General features: G+C 35.0%; 1 long non-coding RNA gene across 1 annotated transcript; it reads right to left on the bottom strand.

Annotated features, from left to right (window-relative positions):
• Window positions 1–3,937: 3,937 nt before the first annotated feature.
• LOC128519007 (uncharacterized) lies at window positions 3,938–9,850 on the bottom strand. The gene is made up of 3 exons (XR_008357804.1): window positions 9,412–9,850; window positions 5,777–5,823; window positions 3,938–4,438 (listed from the first exon to the last, which is right to left on the bottom strand). It is a non-coding gene; the product is annotated as an uncharacterized LOC128519007 (long non-coding RNA).
• Window positions 9,851–10,010: the final 160 nt, after the last annotated feature.

Here is a 10,010-nt window from a genome sequence, read left to right as displayed (position 1 = left end):
CTCGCTGGATGTGAGGAGGGAGGCTTGGCTGAGACGGTGCGAGCGCTCCGGTGCCTCCATAAACTAGCTCCTATAAAAACAGCCCTTTCACTGCTTAATGGTGTTCAGCGAAGCCAGAGTGTCGGCTAATTTTAGCTCCCCCTCTTCAGAAAAGCGCTATGCTGGAGGCTTAAGCGTTCACCTACTAGCAATAATTCTAGCGGGACTCTCCATGTTGTTGCTTAAATCGTATTGATCGCTTCGCAGTCTGCCATTTATAGCAGAGCTGCACGAAATTATAACAGTGATAAGCACTGGAGAATATTCTTCGAGGAAACGGTCACATATACGGCATATGATCTTTGAAATGAAGCTAGATTTATACATAAAAGGTTATGGAGTTCTCCAGTACCATGAGAATATGTAGGTGTCTTTTTAATCTCTTAACTCTTTCTATTGTTTTAGAAATAAATAAATTAATAAATACAGATACATTTTTCTTTTTTCTATTCTGCAACCAGGGGAGGATGCAAATGTTTGCAACAAACTGTATAATGCGAGAGCATTACATTTATTTCCTCTATAATGTTTTTAAATACCCTTTTTTCTTTCAAATATTGAGGTAAAATCTTAAGTTAAATATAATATATATATAAAAATAAAATACAGTAAATCCTTACACACACAAATATTATATATATATATATATATATATATATATATATATATATATATATATATATATATATGCACACTCACGCACACACACACACACACACACACACACACACACATAGCACGTATGAGAGAAGCAGCAGTTCTTCAGTACCACGGGAATATTTAGGTGATCTTTCACTGCTACATGAGGAGCTTCCACTGCTGCCCTCGGGCTATATCTGGGGCTGAAAAAAAAAAATATCAGCCTATTTTGTTCCTCTGCATGCCCATATATGGAGAAGGGTGTTTTGCGCATATCTGTGATCTTAAATTGTAGTATAGTCGTATTTACGGCTGGGAAATATCCTGTTCTTGTTTGTACATTTATAGCACAAGGCTTTTTATTAGCATTACTGCTGTCAAGTAAAGTTCCTTCCAATGTGAACTCTGAGACATCAAACACATCTGATGTTTATCAGTTAATACAGTTTTGCTAGTAATGTACAGTCAAGAGCAAAAGTTTGCATCCTCATAGGGTCAGCAATATTGCAATGTATAGGAACAAATCTTATTACTGTAGCTTATATTATATTAGACCTTACAGGTATTATTTATTTATTAATCGCTAATTAATAATTAATTATAACTATTAATATTGGTACAAGAGTGTTTGTGTGTGAAATTATAATGATAATGGATCATTATACCTACTTTCATAATTCTTTCATTTACTGTGATTAGCCTTAGTCCTCTCCTTTCTGTTCTATGTATATCTTATACAGACAGCTATACTGCATAGCGTGAATGCTTCCGATTTATAATTTTGTAAGGTGTGTTTTTTAGGGTCTTTATTTCCTTATATGTTTTTTAGGGTCTTTATTTCCCTATATGCCATGTGATAACCCTGCAAGGGAATTAATGGTATGTGTAGAGAGCCAGTCATAAATCATAATTTTACAGTTATTAAATAATGGAGGATAAAAAATCTAAACACAAATTGAATCAAAAGTTTAAAATAACAATTTCAAATAAATGGCTGAAAAGAAAAAAAACACTTTAGACATGTACATGTGTCTCTCTCTCTCTCTCTCTCTCTCTATATATATATATATATATATATATATAGAGAGAGAGAGAGAGAGGTATTTTTTTGTATACTGTATATCTGTAATAATAATAATAATAATAATAATAATAATAATAAGTAAATAATCTTCAATGCAAAGCCTTATATATGTATTCACTATATACTTAATTATTATATTTTAAATAAGTCACACACAAGCACACACACACATAAATATTACATTACAATGTGCACACAAGATCTCCAGCAGATCTCAGGACAGGACATGTGTGTTATACTGCACATTTCCCTCTGCACACAGTCAAAGCTATTTACACTTTGTGGTAATGACACAGGCAAATGTTTTTTCAGGGCTACAAGCTCCTTCTTAATGGCTCAAAAAAATGCTAATTGGATCAGAGTTTGCATGTGCCTCAGCAAACAAATGATGTAAACGTGCATTAAGAGACGCTTACATGAAATGACCATGTTCTCGGGTGTTCATGGATGGTAAATATGTCGCTTAACTCTAGATGCGTTCTAGGAGCTGATGGTAAGATCGTGTTCCGGCTTGTTTAGATGAGCAGAAAAAGGATGCGTAGGAAATGGGGACACCTGACTCAAATACACAACCCACTTGTACATTTGTGTAAAATATTCTGAATGGCTATGTGCACTTACTGGTCGATTTAACAGTGACTCCTGTACAACTGCTCATTTATGCAAATCGACAGAGGGCCAATACTGTGGCAGCAGCATTATGCATATAATCATGCAGATACAGATTCATGCTCACATTTTTTAAAAACTAGATTGAGGAAAAAAATACTTAGAGATCGTAACTGTGGCAAGACATGTTGTGTGATTGAGTCCCTAGAATTTACCAAGAACGGTGCACAAAACAAAAAACACTAGAAAGGTCAGAGGAGAAAGGCCATAAAGCTAACATGAAGGCAACTGTAACTCAGATAATCACTCTTCACAACCAAAGCGGGCAGAAAAACATGTAGGAACACATATAGATTTATATAAAATCATGATTGCATAGCTACTGGTTAAAGCATTGTTAAATATACAATTGTGATTTTTGTTTGTTTGTTTGTTTTACAAACAACTAAAAAGTAGAACATAATTTTCTTTAATTCATATAAAACTAAAAAAATTATGCTATGTGTGTTTGCATAAACTTTAATTCCATCATATAACTATTTGCTATAAAAAGAAATGAAGGAAATCAAAGCACAGGAGAGCAATTATACGTTTGAAGCATGTATCTTTAATTAGTCAGTTACAATATTAATGAAAAATGCATTAAAAATGCAGAACAAAAAAACACAGTAAAAATTTAACACATGATATGTAATGGAACACAAAATAAGCAGTTAAAGAGAGACGACTGACCATTTTTAAAAATAATATTGAGAATAATACACATTTCATATCTATTTATGTACTCATTATGTGTGAAAAAAAGAAAAAAAAATTACACACGCATACACACACGCATACACACACACAAAAACACAACTCACTATTATTTTTACCCTTGCTAGTACATCAGACATATATTTAATTAAAAACTTCACATATATAATATTTAATGCTGCACTTTTATTTAAAAAAAAACATGTAATATTCTAGCAGCTTCTTTAAAGAAATAATTCAATGTTTGTACTGCTGCAGCTGTTTTATATGACACTTCACTACATGAGACATGAGCACTAATTTATTAGATAAGGAAAACTTTTTCAAAAACTTGTTCAAATTAATCCTACTTGTTAAAATAAAAAAACAATGTATTCAATTTAGTAGACATGGCTCATCTGGAAATATTTATTTTTTGCTCATTATTACTTGCAGTAACGCATGACAGTTTGTTACTTCAGTATTAAAAGTGTTAAGAAGAAAATGCATTAAAACTAAAACTTATCAAAATAAACAATTTGTAAAGGTATGATCAATCAATCTTTAATCTTTTGTTATTAATTAGAATATATCATCTCTCTGTCTCTCTCTCATATATGCCCACAAAGTTTTAAGAGGAGCCAAAGTAATGGAGACTATTTACATATACAGTATATATATATATACACAACTTACAATTTTTTAAAATAAAAACGTCAAATAGTAAAAGAAATCCTTGTCAGAATTTTAATTGTGTATATACTATGTATAACCTGGATTTATTTATTTATTTGTCTGTTTTTTTGTTTTTTTTTGCTACTTTGTGTTAATATTTATGATGGTCAGATGATTAGCTGTCATGCTTACTGGTATGTCAGTGCTTCTAATTCCAATTTCATTATTTAATGTTGTGTTTTTGAAAAAAGAAGCTTTGAAGAAATAATTTGATGTCTGTACTCCACTTCATAAATCCCAGCACAAATCACTCTAATCAAACTCTTAGCATCACTTTACAGTTGCTTGTGTTTATGACATGTTAATTCAGTATACCGATCAACACATTAACTGTTTCTGGGTTTTCTGAACGGGTTAAAGAGTCATACTGAAAGTTTGCGTGCTTTGTGTGAGCACTTAGTTAAACTATAGGAGAAATGAGTTATGTAAAGCTGTGACGGGTCACATACCGAGTCGTTCCTCTGAGCAGGCTGACATTTTAATTATGCTCCCTTATCTGATGGATTCTCAGCTAGTCCTCAACACACGTCTTAAGTCGGCTCTTTATTGAAGATTTTTTTGTTATTGTTGTTTTAATCATATATCCTTAGATTCAGCCTGTGAATAAGACAACGAAACTTATTTGGTTCAGCTTTGATTTAAGTTTAAAGGTTTTGTATGTTATCAGAAAAAAACTTTTTCAAATCTCTAAATGGTAAATGACAAAGAAAAAAGAGTGTTCTGAAATCATTCTCATGGCTGGATTTAAGGAAAAGGCTTTTGAAGTTCAGTAACATGTATAACACCAGATGTGTAAACATGAGTTCATCATGACTCTGAGTGTAAAACGTATGTTGGAAAAAAAGTTAAAATTTGCCAAAAAAAATAAAATAAAATTGTCATGTATAGAGACTTTTGGGACACCATGTACTAATGAATAAATACCATTGCCTGATATTTTTGTACTTTATTTTCTTACATAAATTGCATCATCATTAAATATTGATTAGATGATTAATATTTAATTACATGTTCCACCCCAGGTTATTAACACAAATAAAATACTTATTGTATACACTAAGTTTTTCTTTAAAAAAAAAATATTTAAAACAAATTATACATAATTATTACTTTTTAAATAAATAGTAAAGATGGCACTGGTCCATTTGGTCCAACACCCAATTTAGGAATCAGGCCTATACTCGCAAAAAAATAGTGGATTAAACATAATTCAGATTCTGTAACAAAGATGTGGAGCTGGAAATATTTGCAAATAAAGAGACCTAGTCAAGCTTTTTTAGAAGTGATTTTATTCTATTTATATTTTATTATAAATTATTCATATCTTTATTATATTTACAAGACAAGACTTTTGTGGGAATGAGTTTTACTGTAAGGTGCGTCAGTTCAAAGAAAAAATATATATCAGATGTATAGTGGTATAGTCTGATACTCAAGGTTTGAGTATTACTTTTAGGAAATCAAAAGTATTACGTATGTAATATATATAAATGATTTATTGTAATACATTATGTAGCTAGTATTACACTAGTATACAATGTTGTGTATACTACCGTGTAGTACAAAAATTATTCAATCGTGAGTAAAGATCACGCTTCACAGAGTAAAGATTATTTTCGCACTAGCATGTCTCAGTGCAATGAGTTTACAATAAAAGCTTGCACAGTTAGTAGAGGTTCAGTACATTGTGTATGCTTTAGAATAGTAGCGGAATTAGCACTATCTATCTATCTATCTATCTATCTATCTATAGTTAAACTTTTTTAAATGTTTCATATTGTTTTCTCAGATTTCATATTGAAATATTACTTTTAATATAATATTTCCTAGTGCAACAATAAATGTAAGACTTGAATACAATATGGAAAAAATATTAAACACATAGATTGCTGCCTATTAGATAATATTCATCACATAAGCATGAAGACCTCTGACCTTTTTTTTGTCGCCACTATGTCTGTTCTCAGCAATGATGTCATCACCTATAAAGTGAAAATATTAGACAAATATAGATTTAGTAACTCTTAAATGACATAACAAGAACCTCTTTATCTTTATGTGAGTGAAGCATAATGTGGAATGACATACAGGCTTACCTATACAAAATGGAACAGATGTTTTTTTCAAGCTTTTTTTGCATACACAATTTGATTTGCATATATACAAATATATCATGAGTTATTTCAAAAAGCTGTACCTAAAGTACCTAAAAGCTGTGTTGTTTTAAAAAAGGAAAAAAAAATCTTTTAAGGGGAAAAAGCAGTGAAAAAAAATCTCCAAAGGTTCTCCAGTCACACAGAGAAATAAAAACAACTCTATGGTATGCTCAGATCTAACGGCCTGGATGTGTGCGTTTGTAGACATGCACAATGGATCTAAATAGCTTGCTAGCAGTTTGGGCTAATAATGTTGATCTAATGTGATGATCCGTGTATGAAAGTCTTGTTCAGAAACTAACACCCTGAATCTCCTGTGTTTCACTTCCAATCCCTGCAGCAGCGACCTTACACTTAATAGGTACAATAAGAGAAATAACCTAGTTAATCACCCAGTGTAATAATGGGAACACTGATACGCAACAACATAAAAAAAGAAAAAAAAAAAAAAGAAAGAACCATTCTGTGTATGTAAATGTATGGTAAAGGAACAAGAATATAATTATCATAAAGATCAGTTTATAAACATTGAATAATAAAATAAAATCCTCTAATATGTACATGTTTGCTTAATCTATAGGAGCTGTAGAGTTTAAGGTGAAAAAAAAAAACTTTTAATGTCCAAAAAAGCTTTATGTTATAAATTCAGTCTCAGTGGTTATATCCAGGTTTAAACTCTCCTAAAAGCCAAAGAAAGATTTTCCACACCGTATTGTGTGCTTGGAAATAGTCACAGATGGATAGAGACACAAAAACATGCATCTGTTTTTGCTCTCTCCTCGTCACACACGCACACACACATTAAACACACACATGCTTACTTAGCCTAGTTGGCAAATTCTGTTAAAATCTAAGGTTGACACACAAAGAGAATGAAATGTGTGTTTGCTTATTACTAAATGTAGGAGTAACAATTAGCATAAGCAAAATAAATTAAAACAATTAAATAGATATACTAAATTTTTGGTTACAATGTTTTTTTTTTATTTTTTTAATACCACTCTCCTGTAGTTTATCCAAATGGCAGAAACCTAAATCTAAAACTTTTACAAAAGCCCAAGCAGGCGAAAACAAAATGCCTGGATTTTGATCCGAACAACGCAGGCTGCGTCCCAAAACCTCACACGACACTACTGTATGATAAAAATACTAACGTGGATGTGGGGGTTAGTCTATTTTAACTCCCTGCTTGGTGCGGATTCGGGACGCAGCCCAAGTGATTAAAATGTGCGCAAATTAGATGCGCAACTATAACCGCAGCAACTTTCTCCTTAGGCCACAAGTGCCTTTTTTATTTTATTTTTTTTATAAATCGATTCACGGATCGACTCTCTCTCTCTCTCTCTCGCCCTCTCCCTCTCTGTGGGTTCCGTCAGAATTACGTGTGCGTAAACGCGAGAGTGGTCTTGTGGTTTACCTGAGCTGTGTGCGCCTCTCTCTCTCTCTCTCTCTCTCACTCTCTCTCTCTCTCTCTCACACACACACACACCAACTCTGACCATCTTTACTGATTCGAGGGAAATAAATTGAGATTTTAAAGTCACATCACTTCAGCTGTTTTTGCACAATAAGTTAATTAACGCATCTAGGCCATCAGATTCTCAAGGGGGGAAATGGATTGCTGTAAGTGATTCATTTTTCAAGTGAAGTTAGTGCATTAACCGTTAAGGGAGGCAATACTACTACTACTACTACTACTAATAATAATAATGTGAGAACAGAGATACACTTTGTTCCCGATTCTTTCCAGGTCAGGTTATGTGGGTTATTATATCAGAAGCTGGTCTATATTTCTGTAATGTTCCTAAAAAGCGCAGACTCTCGTGCAGACACCGTGGTGAAGAGATGCTTTTCCTTACAACTCCATGTTAGTGCACTTTTGATCCACACATTTGATCCATATCACATTTTCGAAATTAGTTTCTTCACTGCTTTTTCCCTAGCCTACGAATCATAAGTCTATTTTAAGTCGAGTGAGTGTGTGTGTGTGTATGTGTGTGTGTAAGAGAGAGATATTGTCAGAAAAAAAACCCCAAACAAACAAAAACTCACCACATATATTCAATACTTGACCGCTCGCGCTGCAAGATATTTTCAGCGTTCCAGTTGTGTGCTTAGGTGAGTGTGTGTGTGTGTGTGCGCGCACGAGTTTCTGATGGCAGCTCGATGACGTAAGACGCATCAACGACAGGCGACAGGCAGATTCGTGCGAGACGCGGGGATGGGCGGATGGATGGGTGGATAGATGGACAGATGCTGGGGCGGAACTTGGAAATATTTCCACATTATTATTCGCCTCTGCCTGCCAGGCGAAAAGCGTAAAACGCGCAGCTGGCACGATCTCAATGATGCGCTGCTCCCGAGAAGGTAAGCATCCTGCTTTACACACCTAACTGTGCAAAACAATCGGTTTGGCGTGTGGATCATGAAAGCGATGCCGTGTGCGTGTGTGTGGGTGTGTGTGCTGTGCGCGAGCCAAGTTACAGTTAAAGCTAATAACGCACTGCAATTCGGAAACAAGAGCACTGTAATACATACCTTATAGATGAGTCCGCAGTTCGCGTGAATTTGATCGCCAGCAGCATCCTCCGGTGTGTGTGTGTATGTGTGTGTGCAAAGCACGCGCGCTCCCAGCAGCAAGGAAGACTATTTAAAAATCCGCTGGAAGGAAGGTGCACCGTCCGCTAGGCGCGTACAAGGCCACCCCTCCTTAAAAAAATCACTTAAACCATCAACCCCAGGGCCGGTATGCACTTCAAAAAGAATGCGTGATGATTCGATGACAGAAAAAAAAAGAAAAAGAAGAAAAGTTCTCCTTTAGTTTAGTTTAGATCAGCAAAGTGCTGCTGAGTTATAACGCGTTATTACCAGTCTTCACTTTATAGGCTAATCCGAGGAAGACGTCACTTACTTAATGCATGTATTGCAACTGAATAGCAGCCTAATTACCAAGCAGCCTTGCATACTTGCGTATTAAACAGTGTGCACGCTTTTTTCCCCTCCATACTATCTAGTACACGTTCTCAGACGTGGAACTTATTTCCCGGAGTCCCTCCCCTTCCCGTGCAAAGTGCTTTCACTTCCTAGTAAGGTGCAACGAATCATCCTGCAACTTCCTACACGTTCTTTACACGGGGGTGGATTTCAAACAAACAAACCAACAAACAAACAAGCAAAACAAAACAAACAATGATTAAATAGTAGGTTCAACCAACGCAACATTGGATAAGGAGTCGTTTTGTGGGCGTGAAGTTTCCACGTGCTTATAATAATACCCGACCGACACGATCACAGGGATCACACAGAATAATCAGATCACAAGTGGGTTCACAAGATTTATCAGCAGCAAACGTGAAATGAGTATGAGTGCTTTCAGCTGAAAAGAAAAAAACAGACAATAATGATGACACCTACCAGTGCGTAATGCAGCAAAGATTTCTTGCGTAAAGTTGTGCGTAAAGTAATTTTCTTTATCTGTGTCTTCCTTGCAGAGATCACAAGGCGCGCGTAAATATGCTGTAGTCACGTGTTAGGAAAAAAAAGTATCTTTTATTTTTTATTATTATTATTATTATTATCACTAAAAAGAAAGCAGAAAACAAGCAGCTTCCCTTTTTCACTCCATTCCACCCTGTTCGGGAGGAGGAAGAGAGAAAAAAAGAAAACAGAGCAATTAAAAAGATTGACAGCTCGGATTTCACTGTCAGAGTGACGCTCCTGGAGGGGTGGAGTGTAGAGGAGCAGGAAAGGCAACTCGATGCGTCTGTCTATCAGTTGAGACTGTCTGAAACGCTCTCCCGTCTTCAACGTGCGATCCTTAATTTTTTTTTTTATCTCCAGCGACCAGCCGAAGCCTCGAGCCTCACCGTTTCGCTGCCGGTACTTTCACCAATTAGTCCTTCTTCTACTTCTTCAAGAGCACCTGGCTAGATTCTTTCTTTCTTTTTTTTCTTCCCTGAAATCTTGTTTATCACGCCCATGATCAGCTGTCCACATGTCGGCCGAGCTTGCAC

This window comes from Clarias gariepinus, chromosome 3, assembly GCF_024256425.1.
Source record: "Clarias gariepinus isolate MV-2021 ecotype Netherlands chromosome 3, CGAR_prim_01v2, whole genome shotgun sequence".
Lineage (NCBI taxonomy): Eukaryota > Metazoa > Chordata > Actinopteri > Siluriformes > Clariidae > Clarias > Clarias gariepinus.
The sequence above is the reverse complement of the archived record's forward strand: the minus strand, read 5'-3'. Positions and strand labels throughout refer to the sequence as shown.